Source organism: Ostrea edulis, chromosome 7 (genome assembly GCF_947568905.1).
Source record: "Ostrea edulis chromosome 7, xbOstEdul1.1, whole genome shotgun sequence".
NCBI lineage: Eukaryota > Metazoa > Mollusca > Bivalvia > Ostreida > Ostreidae > Ostrea > Ostrea edulis.
The window spans coordinates 23775889-23796043 of record NC_079170.1 but is presented as its reverse complement, the minus strand read 5'-3'; the positions used below and the strand labels follow the sequence as shown (position 1 = coordinate 23796043).

Below are 20155 nucleotides of genomic sequence, written 5' to 3'. Positions count from 1 at the left end.
TAAATGCTCAACATTCCAATAAATACATGTATATTGTAATTTGAAGTTAACTCGGGAGATCCTAAGTTTAAGACCTACATATTCTTTAAACACCCCTCTAGCAAATTGTGACTGTCTTTTCAAGACAAATGCCCAACTCTCTATTTTGTATTACTTATAGGAGTTATGAGATTCATCACTGTTCGTGATATTCGCCTTTCATAATGATGTTATCTATTGTATGGATGCATACTCCTCCTAGGCACCTGACCCCACCTCTGGTGTCCAGGGGTTCGTGTTTGCCCTACTATATATTTTGTATTGTTTATGGGATTTATGAGATTGATCGTTATCTTTACCTTTGATGAAAGCTTAAATGGTATATCTATGATGCAATTGTCATCCACCTGCCGGTATATACGAAAAGAACAGCATCATAAATTAAATTGAATATGATATTTTGGAGGAAATCAACCTAGCCTCAATAAGAGTCAAAGTCTACAAGTGAGTGATCTTTCAGTGGTCATTCATTTTTGGTCAAAGTGAATGATGCTGCAATAGCACGTTATGTAAAAAAAGTGTTTAATGCTACTTGCTTTGTTTCATTAGTTTTTAGTCAAAACGCCCCCGCTTCCCATGAAATGACAAACCAATGTCAAATGACAAACAAATGTTTGTAATGACAAACCAAGGTTTGTGAGCCCTAGACCACGTAGAGGATCCACCCTCCAAACGGATATTCTGAGGACTATCCATGTCTCTTTCTACGTCACACACAGCAGAAGGTGCATGTAGATATACAAAAATAGTTTTGTTTCGTCACTTTAATTGATGTCAAACACATTCATGATTGTGGTTTCACCTTCTACTTTATTGCTTGTGTGGAGTACATAAAGAATAAGTGGAAACATTTATTGATCAATAATGATAAAAATTATCACTGATAATAATTCTTTTAAAATTACATTTTGAAGATTTCTTTCATTACTTGTGATAATTAGTTCCTGTCATTTCGAAATTCAGAATAACTAAGATTGATATCCTCCCACCTGCCGGTATGACGCACATATCCTTCCAGTCTGTTCCACGCCAACCAGACAAAGTGTTTATCACCACTACATGGGTACCACAAAAAAACCAAATGAGAACTCACATTGTGTGCGGCCTCGTCGAGGACAGTTTAGGGTAACGGATTCATCACTATTTCTTCTAGTAACACAAATAGGGGTTATGTAATCTACTGTTATGTGATGGTTTTGTACATTATACGATATAATAAATTTGGATATTTTAAAGCAGTGCATTAAATCAGCTGTAACAGTACAATGAGTTAATAAATCTGTATATTCTTGAAGACAACGAACAGCAATCAATCCCATTCTTGGCACGATGATTTTGACTACGGATAACTCTGTTTACCTTATCAGGATATAGGACCAACGGCGGGTGTGACCGGTCGACAGGGGATGCTTACTCCTCCTAGGCACCTGATCCCACCTCTGGTATATCCAGGGGCCGTGTTTGCCCAACTCTCTATTTTGTATTGCTTATAGTAGTTATGAGATTAATCACTGTTTGTTAACTTCACCTTTCATATAAGCAATGCAAAATAGAAAGTTGGGCAAACACCGACCCCTGGATATACCAGTATCCTTATTTCCAGGACAAAAAACACAACCATTCAAACATTCTGTTCATGGATAGTGGTAAATCCATTGCTTAAAAGTTTGCGAAAGTTTGAGGTTAGATTCAACTTGTCTCTTTTAGATAAAGATTTAGATGACAAAAGCAATGCGATGTTAATTTCACTAGATACACATCTTCGCCTTTCAAGCAGAGTATTAAAGCAGAATCATAATTTTTAGGACAAGAAAAACAACTTTTCATCCTTGACTTGCTTCCAATAATTAATCCTAAAAAATAACGGAGAACAAATCTAGTTTTCGATCAAATTTCTGATGTGGTTTTCAATATCTAGTATATGACTCAAAATACCGTGTACATGGACACCTTTCTCTGGCTTTCTGTATTCTGATTGGGCCAAAATTATACTTTCTCCATCCGATGAGGCAATTTTCACTAATGAATGTTTATATTGGAAATAATCAGAAATAAAACAAGCTAGTATTGCCCATAACTTTAACTTAATACCTTTATTTCTACCTTTTTGTTGTCGTTTTAACTCCAGTCCATTACCCATCTTACTTAATCATCACAGGCACATAGCCATCACCGAGACAGTTGATTTTGTAAACAATAGAAAAAAAAATCAATTACGATAAATATCTGAAACTGTCCATTCTGAAAGAAAGATACTACTGTCAGACCTTCGAATCGCGAACAGTCATTTCTCTCACAGAATGGACAGTTTTCTTACTTTATCTTTTACATACATGTAGATCCATTGCTAGATAAGGGTAAAACTACCCACATACATACGCCCGCACGCATACTCCCACACACATACTCACACTCACACACAAACCCCCACACGCATACCCCCACACACATATCCCCACACATATACCCCCACACACATACACACACACACATACACACACACACACACACACACACACATACGTGTAACGCGTGTCAAATGAACACCTTAATTTCCCACCTGCAACTGAACACTTCTACAGTTATTGGTATTTTAGTACGAAAATTTACTATTTGGTACTAAAAACAACATAGATGACATTGCTGCGGTCGAAATTTGTAAAATATCGTTTTATTCACTCCTTGAATTTTTGCTTATCAAGTGAACACTTTCCTTTACACACGGTCAATTGAACACTTTCCTTTACACACAGGCAATTGAACACTTTCCTTTACACACGGGCAATTGAACACTTTCCTTTACACACGGGCAATTGAACACTTTACTTAACACACGGGCAATTGAACACTTTCCTTTACACACGGGCAATTGAACACTTTCCTTTACACACGGGCAATTGAACACTTTCCTTTACACACAGGCAATTGAACACTTTCCTTTACACACAGGCAATTGAACACATTCCTTTACACACGGTCAATTGAACACTTTCCTTTAGACACAGGCAATTGAACACTCTGGCACACACGGGCAAATGAACACTCTGACACACACGTGTAATTGAACACTCTGACTCACATGGCCAATTAAATACTCTGATACACGCAGCCAGCTAAACACTCTGATACACACGGGCAATCAAACACTCTGAAACATCCAAACAATCATTCTCACCACGCTAAATAAATAAGGCCAAATCTCTAAAGCTTACAAAAAAGCGTGAAACGATGACATAAATCGAAATTGGGATGGGATAGACAGGGAATCCACACATTTCGTTGAAATTATCGCCGCAAGAAAATAAAAAATAAAGGGGGGGGGTAGTATTGATTGGATGATTGATTATATATTTTACGTCCCGTCGAGAATATTTTATTCATATTGAGACGTAACCAGCTTTAAGCGGAGTACCACGAATTTAGACCTATCCAATGTATCGATAGGGTTCAGGGTCGTAGCAGTGAGGGTTCTTTGAAATATCGTGCCAACACCTACTACATGTACGACAAGGGATATACGTTTATAAGATCACATCCAAAAGATCCGTGATTCTCACTTCTAAATGTCGAGCGTTTGGCGAAGGAGCAATTAACACTACCAATTTTAACGTCTTAGGTTTGACGCATGAACGATGCTTGAACTCACGACCTCCCGGTTACGAAGCGAACTCTCTACCAATGAGCTACCGCGACCGGTCGGGGGGAGGGGTAGTAGTGTCCATAATGATGACTTTTAATGTAATAATAACTTATGATAATCATCATTATTATTATTATTATTATATATATATATATATATATATATATATATATATATATATATATATATATATATATATATACTTCTATGATTATAGACTCCCTTGTTTGCCAATGCATGTTGTACGGGCCAGACTCTGTAGTAATTCGACCAAAAAGTATAAATAAAATCAAAATTCTGTAATACAGTGCCTAAAAGATCTAAAACAAGTATTCATAGTTATATACATTTTTTGTATCACTTTAAGTTTTTTGTTGACTTTTGACATGAATAAAAATTAGATATCTTTGTAAAGAAATGTTACGCGATATCTTAATTCCACTCTAAAAGGGAACATTTTCATGAACATTCTGTTTATATATGTAACTACATAGATGTGACCTTACAGAAAACTTTAATCAAACGTTGCAAAAACCATAAATTCTTTGAAAATCCGGTTTATAACACCAGTTTATATAACATAACTTCAGAATCAGGATTTGTTCCCGGTTCCTTTATATACTGTTACAAAAATATCTACATGTCTATGATATGTACATGCACATTATGTCAATTTTGACTATCATCTCACCTTCAAATATGAGGACAAAATTGTAATAGAGAACCCCCAAAAATCACGATTTTGCTTCATCTTAGATATTTTTGTTTAGAGATTTCGTGCCTTTGGCACTCATTACGCCCTTCCCTAAACGTGTTACGTGTTGGACACCCCCCCCCCCCCCGCCCCTCATTAACCACGTCTGAAACACACCGACAATTGAACCTGGTACATTGCGCATAAATTGAACTATTATAACGAAAGGTAAGATTCAAGTTACATATTTGTAAGTTTTATTGATGAACTTAGTTCAGTCTCGAAAGGCAAGTAGAGATTTAAAACATTCCCTGAACATTGGCAATTCGCGCCTTCGAATGAGAAATAATCTCCCTCATAAAAGTGATTTGGACCCCCACTCCTTTCCCTGCCGATCTGAGGACAGAGATGACCAAATGCAAATTCAAGGGAATATATTACCTTCTGTTTTTGTTCAAAAACTGGACGTGTCCTCTCATGACCTTTATAATACAAATTCACCAAGTTGATTTTTAAAATCTTATTAATGTTTTACATAAGCTCAAATTGAAGTCCAATAATATACGCGCATCAAATCAATTATCGCTCTCATTAATTCAATTGATGCGTACATCCATGTGGTGGAAATATTGCTCGCAAAAATTAATTTAGAGCTCTGTATGAATGACTTGATTATCTCTTTGAATTCAATGGAGGATCTTTTTAATTATATATACAAGGCTATTTCATAAGCAATTAATGCGCGCATCATTTTTTATTTTTTAAAAGAGCAACAATTCAATTAAAGAAATCATTCAATTGTGGATATCTTGAATTGAAGATTATATCTCAATTAGATAATCTCTCTAAAATAATTATTCCACGCATCAATTTAATTAATGATATCATTAATTCAATAGAAGAGAGCAATAATTCAATTATTGTGCACATTAAGTGATGTTAGCATTCATGAATTATTGCTCTCTTCAATTGAATTGTAGCATGCATTAATTCTATTGTTGGTATCATTAAATTATAATTCATTTGAGGAGAGCAACAATTAAATTATTGCGTGCATAAATTCAGCAGAATAAATAATGATATCAATAATTCAATTCATGCTCGCAATATATATATAATGCAGAATTGAAGATATTAATTATTTGAAGAGATCTTTGATTGCGTGCATGAAATGAATTGATATCTTCAAATAATTAAAGATATCTTCAAATATTTGAGTTTGTTAATTTGGTGCTCCATAGATCTAAAACTATTCCTAGTGGATTCTGGTGCTTTCTGACTCGAGACATCATAACAGCTCTTGCCACAAATGAATCTCACCATACAAGTGATAAAAACACACTTGAATATGTTGCAGAAAAATAAAGATCAGGTGGGTCGCATATACCTATAGCCACCCCTCTTTTAATTTCTTCATAGGATTCATATACTTAAAGGGATTTTTCTCCTTGAAAAGGTGATATTTAAAAATATGTCACTTTTTAAGGAATTTTATAATCCCCCAATAGTATGTACCGGGGTAATTTCTAAACTGTTTGGTGAAAATGTTGACAATTAAGAATCAGTCACTGGTTATCCATGTGGAATTTAGCTATCTCATATGAATAAACTCTTGATTATTTTACTACAATGTACCATATTAACAAATTTCGGAAATAATTCCTTATTTGTCTTAAATCTTGATTTGATATAAAGAGCAAACTGAAATGATAAACCAAAGTTCACATTGAACACCAGTGAGGCAATTGTATACAAATATCAAATTCATATATTACAGAATTCATTAAGATATTTGAATTATTCTAATCTTTTAATGTTTCATGGTAGCAATGAAAACAGCAGGTCTTTTATTCTCAGTCATATATTTTATTATATTACAGGAGATGTTATATGTACAATTAGTATATATATATACATTATATATGTAATTGCATGTGCCAAAAAAATGTATACATACATGAGTAATTCAACCACAGACATATCAATAAATTTGCATTTAATACATTGAATGTAGTCCTTTGATTAAATAATCAACACAGATGGATCCATATGATAATACATGTATTTGTAAAAGAAAAAAAAAGAGTTCCATTTCTCATACAAACGATATCTGTACAAATATCAAAATCAACAAGAGGCCCAGGGGCCACATCGCTCACCTCAGTCACCTTGGCCCTGCTGTTTTGATTTTTAAATGCTATTTTATCAATCTTTATTCTCATGAATAATGTGACCCAAACCTACCTCTAAAGAACACAACATTACTGAAATGAAATCATATAACACAAAGATATGACAAACATGATATTGCTGTTCTGGATAAGACCAAGGTATGAAGTCATAGGTCTTGGAATGATATGAAAGACCTTGCCATAAGTAATCTATATACAATACATGAAAGGCCTATCTAAAATAGTCCTGGATATACTTAATAGGTTATACTTTCTTAAAAGTAGGTCAAACTCAGAGTTCAGGGTCACAAGGTCAAAGAACATAATATGATTGATTGTTTTAGCTGTTTTCCGCCACACTCAACAATTTTTCAGTTATCTGGTGGTGCCCAGTTTTTATTGGTGGAAGAGAGAACCCAGATACAATGTACCTGGGAAGAGACCACTGACCTTCCGAGAGTAAACTGGGAAACTTTCTCACTTAACGGTGTAAGCAGGATTCGAACCCACGACAACCACTGAAGAGACATTATTTGTCGAAATGCGCATCTGGTGCATCAAAATTGGTACCGTATAAGATTTACCTTAAACACAATGTAGTTTAGGACACACTGAATAGGTCAGATTTGTTTTGCCATAAAAATTGTATATACAAGATATGAAAGCTGTAGCTTAAATAGTTCAAGAGATATCTTTAAAGATTTTTCCTTTAAATATATCAGCATATAAAACTTTGATCCCCTATTGTTACCACACCATACCTCCCGGGAAATGATTTTAACAAACTTGAATATGCACTATGTCAGGAAGGTTTAATGTAAATGTGTGTGCTTCATACTAAATTTGAAAAGAATTCTGTGATTCGAATCGTAGATTGATCGCTGTTCGTTATCTTCACCTTTCAGTTATAGAATTTAGTTAAAAATATTCAATTGTTAACATCGACGGACTACAACGGACGCAGACCAATAGCAATATGTCATCTGAGTTTACTCAAGTGACCTAAAATTGTATAATTTTTCTAAAGCTTTTGAAAATTGATAATGCTATTAAAGCCTAGTCTGATCCCTTACACTCCATTTCAATAGTTAAGCGTAAAAACAGACTAGAGTGGATGGGGACCAAACTTAAGAAAGCTGTGAGATTAGTTCAATATTCAAACCTACAGTTTTTGAATAATAAGTATTTAACCCAACTGGGATGATTTCATCCAAAATATTTCACTAAAAATATTTGTGGGGATATTAGTTCACACAGACATTATGTTTCAAAATGAGTACGAGTATGGAAATGAACTGGGGTTCAAATTGACTGGCTACGTATACCTAACATGGTTACATCAACAAAGAAAATCACTTGAAGCTGTGAGTTTTTAGGTTATATGTGGGTTTAAGGAATATTTGAAAGTATGCTTGGAAACAAGTATAGTGGGAAATATGTTAGGAATTATTTAATATTAAATTCATGAGACAGCGATGCAGGAATGCAGTGATAGAGGGACTTAACCATGCACTTTTTTTCTGTGCCGTAAATTGAAGATTTTTAATAAGGGGTTCATCTGAAGATCTAGCGCTCTGACTTGCCCCAATATCTTCTCAAAGAGCTACGATTTTGGGTTTAGTTCTGCATCTAGTTTTTTAGGAGAAGATTTAAAAGATTTTCCTTGTATATATTTCACATATAAAACTTAGATCCCCTATTGTGACCCCACTCTACCCCTGTGAGCCATGACCTTTAACAAACTTGAATCTGTACTATATATGAATGTAAAACTTTGATCCTCGATTGTGACCTCACCCTACCCCCGGATACCATGATTTGCACAAAACAGGAACCTTTTATGTGAATTCAACTTTCCTGGTCCAGTGGTTCTTGAAAAGGTTTTTTAAATGACCCCACCCTATTTTTGCATACCCTTTATCTATTGATGATGCATACCAAGTTTGATTGAAACTGGCCCAGTGGTTCACTCCGGAGAAGAAAATGAAAATGTGAAAAGTTTACAGAGAGACAGACAACAGGCAAAGGTGATCAGAAAAGCTCATTTGAGCCTTTGGCTCAGGTGAGCTAAAAAAGTATATAAACATGTTCAATGTTAAACCTGTTTGTTTTATTGCTTAACAGCTCCATTGCCAGCATCTACCCTTACTGAGCTTACAGTGTCATACCTTGATATCATCATCATCACTCATTTTGACTATCCAGGCCAAATTAATATTTTTCAAGGGTGAGGCCTGGCTGTCCTGTCGAGGTTGAAGTTTGTACTTCCACACTTGGCGACCCAGTGGATTGATCCTATCCAATCCTCTAAACTCTAGGTCTCGTTTTAGGATCTCATCCCATGTCAGCTTTGGTCTACCTGTGAAGTTTTTTTCTGTTGATCATGATGCATAACATTCTGACAAATCTGCAAAAATATTTAGAGAAGTGATTAGTAAAAGGTCTTCGTAAAAGGTAGCAAGAAATGTACAATTAGATAAAAATCATAATTTCTATTTCTACAAAGTAAGTGTTTATCAAATGATCAGCTGTAAATATTAATTCACATATCAATTATCATTTTTAAAGATTCAAAATGATACAGATATCATAAACATTTTATGACAAATATATCATAACTTCAGATTGTTTTTATGAAAAACAAATGTATCCCCAGCTCCCCAAATTGGAAGTGCTCCAAATGAAACCTCCAACCCCTTAATGTACTACATGGTATGGAAGATAAAGCATGAACAGGAACATAGACATTATGAACTCCAATAATTAAGCCACATAGGAGAAGGGTTCACAAACTATTTTACACCCTCCACCCCTACAATCCACTATATTAGGGACAACATTTGGATCTTTGATCTGTCCCTGCAATATGCACATCGCAAATGGCATTGAAGTATTCTACAAAATTTCAAGTCTATCGGATAAGCCGTATAGGAGAAGTATTCACAAGCTATTTTAACATCCTCCACACCTCTCAGATCTACTATTAACTTTTAGAAAAATAATTGGACCCTCCTGTCCCGACAATATGCACATCTACAAATGGCAATGAAGCATTGTACAAAGTTTCAAATCTATCCAATAAGCCATATAGGAGGAGAAGTGTTGACAAGGTATTTTTCATCCTCCACCCCTCTTTGATCTACTATTAACTTTTAGGAAAATAATTGGATCCTTCCGTCCCACCAATATACACATCTACAAATGGCAATGAAGCATTGTACAAAGTTTCAAGTCTATCCGATAAGCCATATAGGAGAAGTGTTCACAAGATTTTGTGGCAGACGGACAGAAAGTACAAAAACAATATATCTCCCCTGAAAGAGGGGAGACATAATTACAGTACTGCAGCAATATTTTCATTGTATTTCAGTTGGAGGCTGTCAAAATACAAATTATCAATATACTCTTAAGGTGCAAATCAAAACTTGTATATATATACCTTTTCTCAATACATTTTAATGAGTTTTATTTCATCTCTAGTGGACTCTCTTTAGGACTGGCTCATTTTGCTGGGAATATGGGCATCTAGCTATCCTGGTGCCATGCTCTTTTTAATGAATATTGTATTTTCTAGGTTATGTCAAAGCCACTTTTTCTCTTTGATGCAAAATTATGTTTGACTGAAATTAAAGTGAAGGTTTTTTAACAAGAAATCTAGTAGACACATTCAAGCAATACCTGTTCCCTACCACTACTAATTATATATTTATCCAACATATGTTCAAATTCAATGGAACCACTGGACTTCATATACTGTTTTGTCAAAATGCACAGTATTAATGAAGAGGGTGTTACAACTTACATATACCAGACGTATCATCAATGTTCTACCTAATATATTAATATCTGCTCTAGAACCTGATTTTCATGCACCCATGTTATGATGGACTGTATTATGGTATTTATCAAGCTCTTTCATCTGTCTGTTAGCTTTTTTAAAAATTCAAAATCTTAGTTTATCAATCCTTATACCCACTCAGGTGATCTAATCAGTAATTAAAACAAGAGCAATGCCAACGTGGCATAATATGCCCGTAGATTTTGCTCAAGGAAAACATATTTTAGTGGGATTCATATTTTAGTGAAGTTAGCACTGTCCTTTGTGAGCTAATTCATTATTACGCTTGTAGAAATGGATATCAAGATATAAAGAGGGATAGCCTTAGAATGCGCTACTTCATAAATATGCTAACGGTTCGGTTTGTATCCTGCCCGCAAGGTTTTCCTAATAAGAGATACTACGGCCTTGACCTTTGACCTTGAAAAACAATAGGCACCTTCCTCTCATCATGATGATCAAATATACCAAGTTATAATATCCTGGAGCTTACGGTTTGGTTTGTATCCTGTCCACACAGTTTTCCTAATAAAAGATACTACGACCTTGACCTTTGACCTTGAAAAACAATAGGCATCTTCCTCTCACCATGATGATTAAATATACCAAGTTATAATATCCTGGCGCTTACGGTTCGGTATGTATCCTGCCCACAAGGTTTTCCTAATAAGTGATACTATGACCTTGACCTTTGACCTTGAAAAACAGCAGGCATCTTCCTCTCATCATGGTGATCAAATATACCAAGATATAATATCCTGGAGCTTACGGTTCGGTTTGTATCCTGCCCACAAGGTTTTCCTACAAAGTGAAACTACGACCTTGACCTTTGACCTTGAAAAACAATAGACAACTTCCTCTCATCATGATGATCAAATATACCAAGTTACAATATCCTGGAGCTTACAGTTCGGTTTGTATCCTGCCCACAAGCTTTTCCTAAAAAGTGATACTACGACCTTGACCTTTGACCTTGAAAAATAATAGGCATCTTCCTCTCATCATGGTGATCAAATGAACCAAGTTATAATATCCTGAAGCTTACGGTTCGGTTTGTATCCTGCCCACAAGCTTTTCCTAAAAAGTGATACTACGACCTTGACCTTTGACCTCTGACCTTGAAAAACAATAGACATCTTCCTCTCATCATGGTGATCAAATGTACCAAGTTGTAAGGTCCTAGGGCTTATGGTTCAGTCTGTATCCTGCCCACAAGGTCCGGACAGATGGACAGACAGACGGACGACGCTATACTATAATACGTCCCGTCTTCGACGGGCGTATAAAAACTGATTAATCTTTTTGAACATCATATCTAGCAAAGATACTTACGTACATATGTAAATTTAAAATGATACTTATGCTTTGTTCAAACAGCGGTTTTAATGCATATTTTGAATTAAAATTTTCAAACTTTAATGTGCATCAAATATACTTCGTAGAATAGATATAGGCCCCTGCATAATGACAAATTTGGGTCACATGCATCATACCCCTGGTTAGCTATAGATTTATATTTATGCTAATTTTGATTGAAAAACTAATTTTAAAAAACTTAATTGATCACTGAAAATAGTGAACATTAAGTCATTAGAAAATGCCAGATGTAGATCTGTGTTCTGCAGAGACATACTGGGTCATATATGCATAAAGAAGAAAAACACTATCAAACAATTATCTTTGATCCACTGTAAATTGTAGGAAAATATTCGATCCCTGGGTCAGAAGAACGTGAAGTATTGTACACAATGGCCTTCATTTTTGCAGTTACTGCCATTACACCGGAAGTAGGGGGCGTGCTTACTGATGCCCCCCCCCCCCCCAATTGTGGCCCCATCCTACCCCCGGGGGCCATGATTTGAACAAACTTGAATCTGCAATATGTCAGAAAGTTTTCATGTAAAAATCAGTTTTTCTGGCTCAGTGGTTCTTGAGAAGAAGATTTTTAAAGATTTTTCATATATATTTGTATGTAAAACTTTGATCCCCTATTGTGGCCCCATCCAACCCCCGGGGCCAATGATTTGAACAAACTTGAATCTGCATTATGTCAGGAAGCTTTCATGTAAATCTCAGGCCATCATTAAAAATATTTTTGTTTGATGTACTCTGACTCGCATTTTTCAAGGTGGGTCGGTAGGTAGGGTTTTTTTTGTTTTTTTTTTGGGTTTTTTTAACGTCATGAAAATTTGTAATATTTTCTTTTAGAATAAGGAGAATTTTCTATTTTTCAAGGGACCCCCCCCCCCCAAAAGTTTTAAATTGCTGGAAAAATTGGTCGGGTAGGAGCAAATTTGATTGGTCGGTCAGAGTACATCAAACAAATCAATTTTTATTTTTGGCCTCAGCTTTTCTGGCTTAGTGGTTCTTTAGAAGAAGATTTTTAAAGTGTTTCCGTATATATTTGTATGTAAAACTTTGATCCCCCCTTGTGGCCCCATCCTACCCCCGGGGGCCATGATTTGAACAAACATGAATCTGCAATATGTCAGGAAGCTTTCAGGTAAATGTCAGCTCTTCTGGCCCAGTGGTTCTTGAAAAGAAGATTTTTAAATGACCCCACTCTATTTTTGTGATTATCTCCCCTTTGAAAGGGACATGGCCCTTCATTTGAACAAACTTGAAAGCCCTTCACCCAAGGATGCTTTTGGCCAAGTTTGGTTGAAATTGGCCCAGTGGTTCTGGAGAAGAAGTCGAAAATGTGAAAAGTTTACAGACGGACGGACAGACAGACAGACGGACAGACAAAATGTGATCAGAAAAGCTCACTTGAACCTTTGGTTCAGGTGAGCTAAAAATCAATTAAAATATGCAAATTCATTTTTGGGTTGAATGGATTAATTGTTACACAAATTTACTACATGTATATGTATCTATAGTTTACAAATCATTACATTTTGCTAAATGATATAATTATTCTACATATATCATCTAAGATTTTAATTATACAAAATAAGATCATATAAAATCTGTAAATACATTATGGATCAACAAAATTGTTAAATAATAAGATCTGCTTTCATATTTACTGTACTTAAGGCCACATAGACTTTCATATTTACAGATCCACGCCCACCCCTCTCAAAATTATCCACCCCATTGTTTTTTATTCTACCTTTTTTTTTCAAAAGAAGTTGAAAACAAATATTTGGCTTGTATATCAAACATTTAGAGCATTTCAATGACTGACCCTAACATTTTGGCATGTTGTGGTTATATTTGACATGTTTCTATTATAAGGGTACCCGAAGATGTGGTAGTTGTGAAGGACTGTTGCAGTGTGATATGCATTTGGTCAAGTGACTGCACATGTATGCCTTGTTAAAATTGATTAATAGAGATGCTATTGAATGTGAAAGTATGCGATACCATGCCGTTTCCCAATTCTGTGTTTGGAACTTTTATTATTGAGTGTGCGTGTCTTAGACTAGAAGAAGATGATGGCAAACTGAATTGAATAATGTTAAGCAAAAGAACTACAGTACAGTGACTGTTGCTTTGTGGTACAATGATGGTAATTATGACTCATTAATTAGCGGATACGGCAATGGCATATCCTGATCCTGCATACACTGCATATTCAAACAAGAGGCCCATGGGCCACATCGTTCACCTGATTCACCTTGGCCCATATTTAAAAATTTGTTCTACATATTCGCTTCTAAAACTTTGATCCCTATTTAAGTATTGTGGCCCAACCTACTCACGGGGCCATGATTTCTCCTACCTAAAATCTAACTCCAAAAAACCCCACACAAACATAGCTTGTAAAGGGGAAAGGAGGACGTGCCTGGTGTTTAATAATTCAATGTGTACAGGCATTAGAGAAATGTGTATATGCAAAAACATACTTTAAATTGTATGCAAAATGATACCCATGTCTAGTCCTATTATAACATTGGAAGGAAAATTTGATCTGGCCACCATTGCTACACGACATTTTAAGTTACGAAAAATAAAAAAATTACATATGAACACCTAGGCTGTGTCAAGCTGAGTGAGTAAGTTTGTGCAGAACAAACAAAAATTACACCAAACACAGCGACACCTTTTCGAAATTTTATTTTTACAAACTTGAATCTGCACTACAGAGCTGTATGTCAGGAAGCTTTCATGTAAATTATGTAAACTGCTTTGCCCTAATGGTTCTTGAGAAGAAGATTTTTATGGCCCCATTCTACCCCAGGGGGTCATGATTTTAACAAACCTGAATCTGCACTATGTCAGGAAGTTTTTATGTAAATTTGTACTTTCCTAGCCCAGTGTTTCTTGAGAAGATGATTTTTAAAGATTTTCCCTTTATATTTGTATGTAAAATATTTGATCCCCTATTGTGGCCCCATCCTACCTATGGGGGTCATGATTTGAACAAACTTCAATCTACACTATGTCAGGAAGCTTTCATGTAAATATCAGCTCTTCTGGCCCAGTGGTTCTTCAGGAGAAAATTTTTAGATGACCCAACCCTATTTTTGCAATTTTGTAATTATATCTTCCCTTTGAAAGGGGGTGTGGCCCTTTATTTGAACAAACTTGAAAGCCCTTCACAAAGGATGCTTTTTGTCAAGTTTGGTTGAAATTGGCCCAGTGGTTCTTAAAAAGAAGTCAGAAATGTGAAAGTTTACAGACAGACGGACAACAGGGGATTGGAAAAGCTCATTTAAACTTTCAGCTCAGGTGAGCTAAAAATTACTATTATTCAAAAAAGCGCAAAAGAATGTTCAACTTCAGTGTTACATGAAAATGTACTTCAAAATCACTTAAAAACAATTATAATATTGCTGTATGAAAATTTTCTGTCCAAAGAAAACAATGTAAAAAAAATATGAAGTAATCTACACTCTACAGCAACATGCGAGTATAATGAACGGGAAATATATATTCTGAAAAATAAAAAATACACCACCTGCCCCATTTTTTTCCAAGCAAGGATGGAAATCTAAAAAATAATTTTATGACTATGTGGCCTAAAATATTTTGTATACTTATTAATTTCAAAACTCGAAAAGGAAATGTTATCCATGTGAAGCACTCTGTTCATCCTCTGGGGAAGACAATCTTTGATTTGCAGTTTGTGTCATGACTACACCATGATATCTTCTAATCTCGTCATACTATCAGAAAGTAGTTTTGGCAGTTGGCAAGTGTATCAATGGTGTAACTTCTTCATGATCAGATCTTCTATACTGTGTCATATTCAGCATAAAGTAACAAGGGCTATCATCTAGTTCTGAGGTACTGAGGAAGGGCTGTTTTTCTCAACACAGCCTTTCTTCTGGTATTCTTAGGGATACTTTATTCATCTTTTAATTACATTTCCTTCTTGGAGATTAAAAGTTGAAGACCACTGAAAGAAAAAGAAGTGATTTAATGAGTTCCATGTACAACTGTAGTTTATCGAATGTGCTGACCAGAATATTATCTAACTGTAGCCCCCCTCCCCGATCAAGCATGCAATGTCATACATGTATCTGAAATCAATACTTATAAAAATTAATTAAAATTAAAATGTTCAAATCTACAATCTTGTTACACATCTCCTATATTTTTTACTTATCTTAATTTTTTATTTTTTATAAGTGTGTCCTTTTGTCCACAAACTTTAACAACCCCTCATAAACAATTCACAAATATAATATCAGAAATAATAATCTAAAAACATTATTCTGTTGTTCATAGATGCCATCAACACTAAGAGTATAACAAATAACAAAAGCTCTCCTGACATTGTCCCATTCTGAAAGAAATGATGTGCTTATATCCCCAAAGGCAGGGGGTTACCCAGAATTGTGTCTAGAGAGAGGAATAATATTTATGGAATTAACCAAAAAATTAGTTATATTTTTTTAAAATTTTTAGATATGAATTCATGTTAAAAAATTGGTAGCTCAGTGGTAACAGAGCATTTGCTTCATGATGAAGAAATCATGGTTTCGAGCCATGCTAATGTACTTTATTTAGGGTGTAAATGTAGGTAGTGAGGTGAATGCTCCATCGTCATATTTAGCATTCAAAAGAGAAAGTTGCTGGTCTTTCAGATGAGACCTTTAAACACCACATGCATGCGTCTAAATGTGTCGCACTTCATATTACTGAAATATTCTCTACAGGTATTATACTAAAATCAAACAAACACATAATCATATACATGTTAAAAATCTTAATTTTAGAAATTTCTTCTTCTGACAAAATGATGCGCAAGCATATAAATGGAATATATGCCACTATATGTCATGACACTGTACAGCTTGATCAGTTTATACATCACATAAACAATCACAGATGTAAACAATCAAGAAAAACTCAGTACACAACATTTTGTATTGTAGCTGAAGATCATTCTTCCAAGGTCGAAATGCAGCTTGGAAATGATTAGCGAGGGTTGAATTATTCTTAAAAAGTAGATTGAAAGCAAAAGGTAACTGCCAAAGTTATCAGGAGACAATAATCCATACATCGTTCGAATTTCCTCCACTGCCACCTAAAGTGCACGTGTAAACCACGCGTGTGACACCACAGCCCGACAGGCTGCATTGTAAACAAGTAAAACGCATTCAGAGTAATAGTTTTACATATCATATTCTCTTTGGTTTATAGTCTTAGTAGTTACATACCTATGCGGTACGCCTGTACCATGTACGTACTGCAAGCAGTGCGGCGTAATGTACATTTGCATCCTCAGGAATTTCAACCCGGACAAAGTGGAACATGCCAATCCGAATACATATACATCTTTCTTTTTTATTTTTGCATTTTTATTTATTTATCTATTTATTATTTATGTCATGGCGTTGGAAAAAACTTCAAAGTAGGGAGACAGATGTAAAGGGGTATACGTTCCAATCATCCAAAAAATGTGCCGTGTGGGGGGTGGGGTAGGGGGGTTGATTCCTAAGGACCTGGCGCAAATCTTTTTGTGAAATTCTATCCAAAATCAATATGAATTCTTAGTATACAGAGTACATTAACTGCAAAGATTATATTTCAAAAAGAAAAAAACCCCAAACAGTTCACGCAGATTTATGATCACTTTTATCATCGAAATTTTCAGTAACTCGGGTACTCAGTCGCTTGTACATAACACGATCGGTATGAAACACCATTTAATCAGTCTATGTAATAAAAAGCCCATTGATAATATGCAAAAAAATTCTTTCAACCGTGTTTACTTACCTCAGATGGGCCAACTTCTTTCCCTGGAAAACTCCATTATGATGATATCACAAATGACGTCATTTAAAACAGAGCATGCGCACTTCGAAAGTGTGTAAGCCATGCTCGCAAGGAAAAAAGATGGACGAGTGCTAAATCTTTACACACTTGTTACACACATCTCATAAATCCTGTTAAGTAAACACTTCAGGATTTTGATGGTAGATGACTTATTTAATGATTTTATGCTGATTTTTATAAAAATCCAACTGAACACCACCATTTCCGTGTTCCTTTGGCCGACCCCGTGTTGATTTACACGTGTGCCTTCTTATTCACTGGTTCAATTGACAGGGCTTACAAACACACACACACACACACACACACACACACACACACACACACACACACACACACACACACACACACACACACACACACACACATTCCCCTACACACATACCCCCACCACACATACACCCACACACATACCTCCACACTCATACCCCCACACACATACCCCCACGCACATACCCCCAAACACATATCCCACACACATACACACACATACCCCCACACACATACCCCCACACGCATACCCCCACACACACATACCCCCACACACATACACATACACACACATACTCCTACACACATACCCCTCACACATACCCCCACAAATCAGAGTGGTTCTTGTAATGGATTAGTCGCTTGCACATTGTTGTGAAATGACGACTGTAAAACTTGTCAGGATATGTGTTATTCTTTCAGCATCCAGTTATGCAATCACATACACATTCCGAATATATATTTTTTTCATATTTTGAATAGTTATATTGTTTTATAGGAAAACAAGCGAAGCGAGATGCATCAACATCAATGTCAAAGCTGAGTGCCGTAAGTAAGCTCAGGTAGATAGATATTATATTGAACGCTAAGAACACATATTGTTCTTTATCGGAAGAATACCAGATACATTACGGGTACATCATAATTGCTATGTAGAAGAATACTTACTAATATTCAAAGTTCTTTTTTCCTGTTATGACAGACGCGAGTCCGTGTGTAAATTCACTTTGTAGGAACGGGGCTACATGTATACGACACGGAATGACTCAAACTTTCACATGTTCCTGTGTACCAGACTACACCTGTGACTTGTGTCAAACAGGTTGGTATTCAATTGTTTGAAGAAAGTAGTTTTGAAACAATTCGTCTTGTGTAAGCTTCCGCTGTGTGGTAGAGTTTTACGAAAAGTTACATAATCTACTTGTATAATCTGTACAACCTTTCATAAACATGCTTTTAGTCACAGTAGAACAATAAGAAATGTAGGTCATTATACTAACAAAACATAAAATTCCACTTGATTGGAATCAAAACTTTAAGGAAATATATACAACCTTAACATTCTCCAATTGTAAATTATTCAGATATTAACAAATGTGCCATAACGCCATGTCAGAACCTGGGGACCTGTCATGATAATGTCAATAGATTTACCTGCTCTTGTAGAAGTGAATTCACTGGAATAGTATGTCAAACAAATATATAACACATGGAAAACCATTGATATTTGTAAAGGAAATTCAAATTATATGTCTAAAAGTACCTGAAATAATGATTGATTAAATATTGTTTAACGTCCAGCTAGAGAATTTTAGAGACGTCGCCATTGCAAGTGAAGGGCTGCAAAATTTAGGCCTATGCTTCGAGCTTACTGCCTTTGAGCAGGGAGGGACCTTTATCGTGCCACACCTCGGTTTTTGCGGTCTCATCCGAAGGACCGCCTCATTTAGTCAAGGTTACAACAATCAATGGTGTATGGGGGACCTATTCTAACCCGGATCCCCACGGGGCCCGGAAGCAATCTATAGCAACATGATAACCAAATATCCATTTGTTGCTACATGGTACAATTTCTGAGTATATTTAGATGACGTCACGTCACATCGAATACATTTAGAAAAGGAAATTGAATGAAAATCACGCTCTATATTTTCCTTTCTGTATGTAGACATTGACGAGTGCCAGAGTGATCCATGCTTACATAACGCAACATGCGCAGATCGCATCAATAAATTTTAATGTACCTGTGTACCAGGGTTTACTGACGCAGTCTGTCAAACAGGTAAGAAATATCAATCATAAATCAATTGTAAACCAATGGGCAACCAATCATTATTGGTGAAATTGATTTTTTTGGTAAACAGATATTGATGAATGCGTCAGTCACCCATGTCAGAATAACGGATCATATATAGATCTGATTAACCAGTTCCAGTGTCAATGTGTTCCAGGATTTACGGGCATACTCTGTGAAACAGGTAATCTACACACCTTTCTAGATTTCTTCTTGAAGTTACCAGTGCGATACAATATATTCGATGTCCTATACATAAGTAGTTATTCACATATGTCAAGGTATTGACTCTATTATGACGAAACACTCATAATTATGATACCTGTCCATTTCTTGAGACTATTCAAAAAGGGCAATAAAGGGAAAACAACATATACTTTATCGATTTCCTTCCTGTAGACATTGACGAGTGCCGGAGTGATCCATGCCAACATAACGGGACATGCACAGATCGCATAAATCGATTTGAATGTACCTG

At 35.6% G+C, this 20155-nt stretch overlaps 1 protein-coding gene and 1 long non-coding RNA gene across 2 annotated transcripts in view; both read right to left on the bottom strand.

Annotated features, from left to right (window-relative positions):
• Nucleotides 1-20155, bottom strand: part of LOC125656004 (receptor-type tyrosine-protein phosphatase C-like) — a 158491-nt gene that overhangs the window by 112583 nt on the left and 25753 nt on the right. The gene's annotated exons all lie outside the window — the stretch shown is intronic.
• LOC130047943 (uncharacterized) lies at nucleotides 6219-15927 on the bottom strand. Its single transcript, XR_008796757.1, has 2 exons — nucleotides 9984-15927; nucleotides 6219-8951 (listed from the first exon to the last, which is right to left on the bottom strand). It is a non-coding gene; the product is annotated as an uncharacterized LOC130047943 (long non-coding RNA).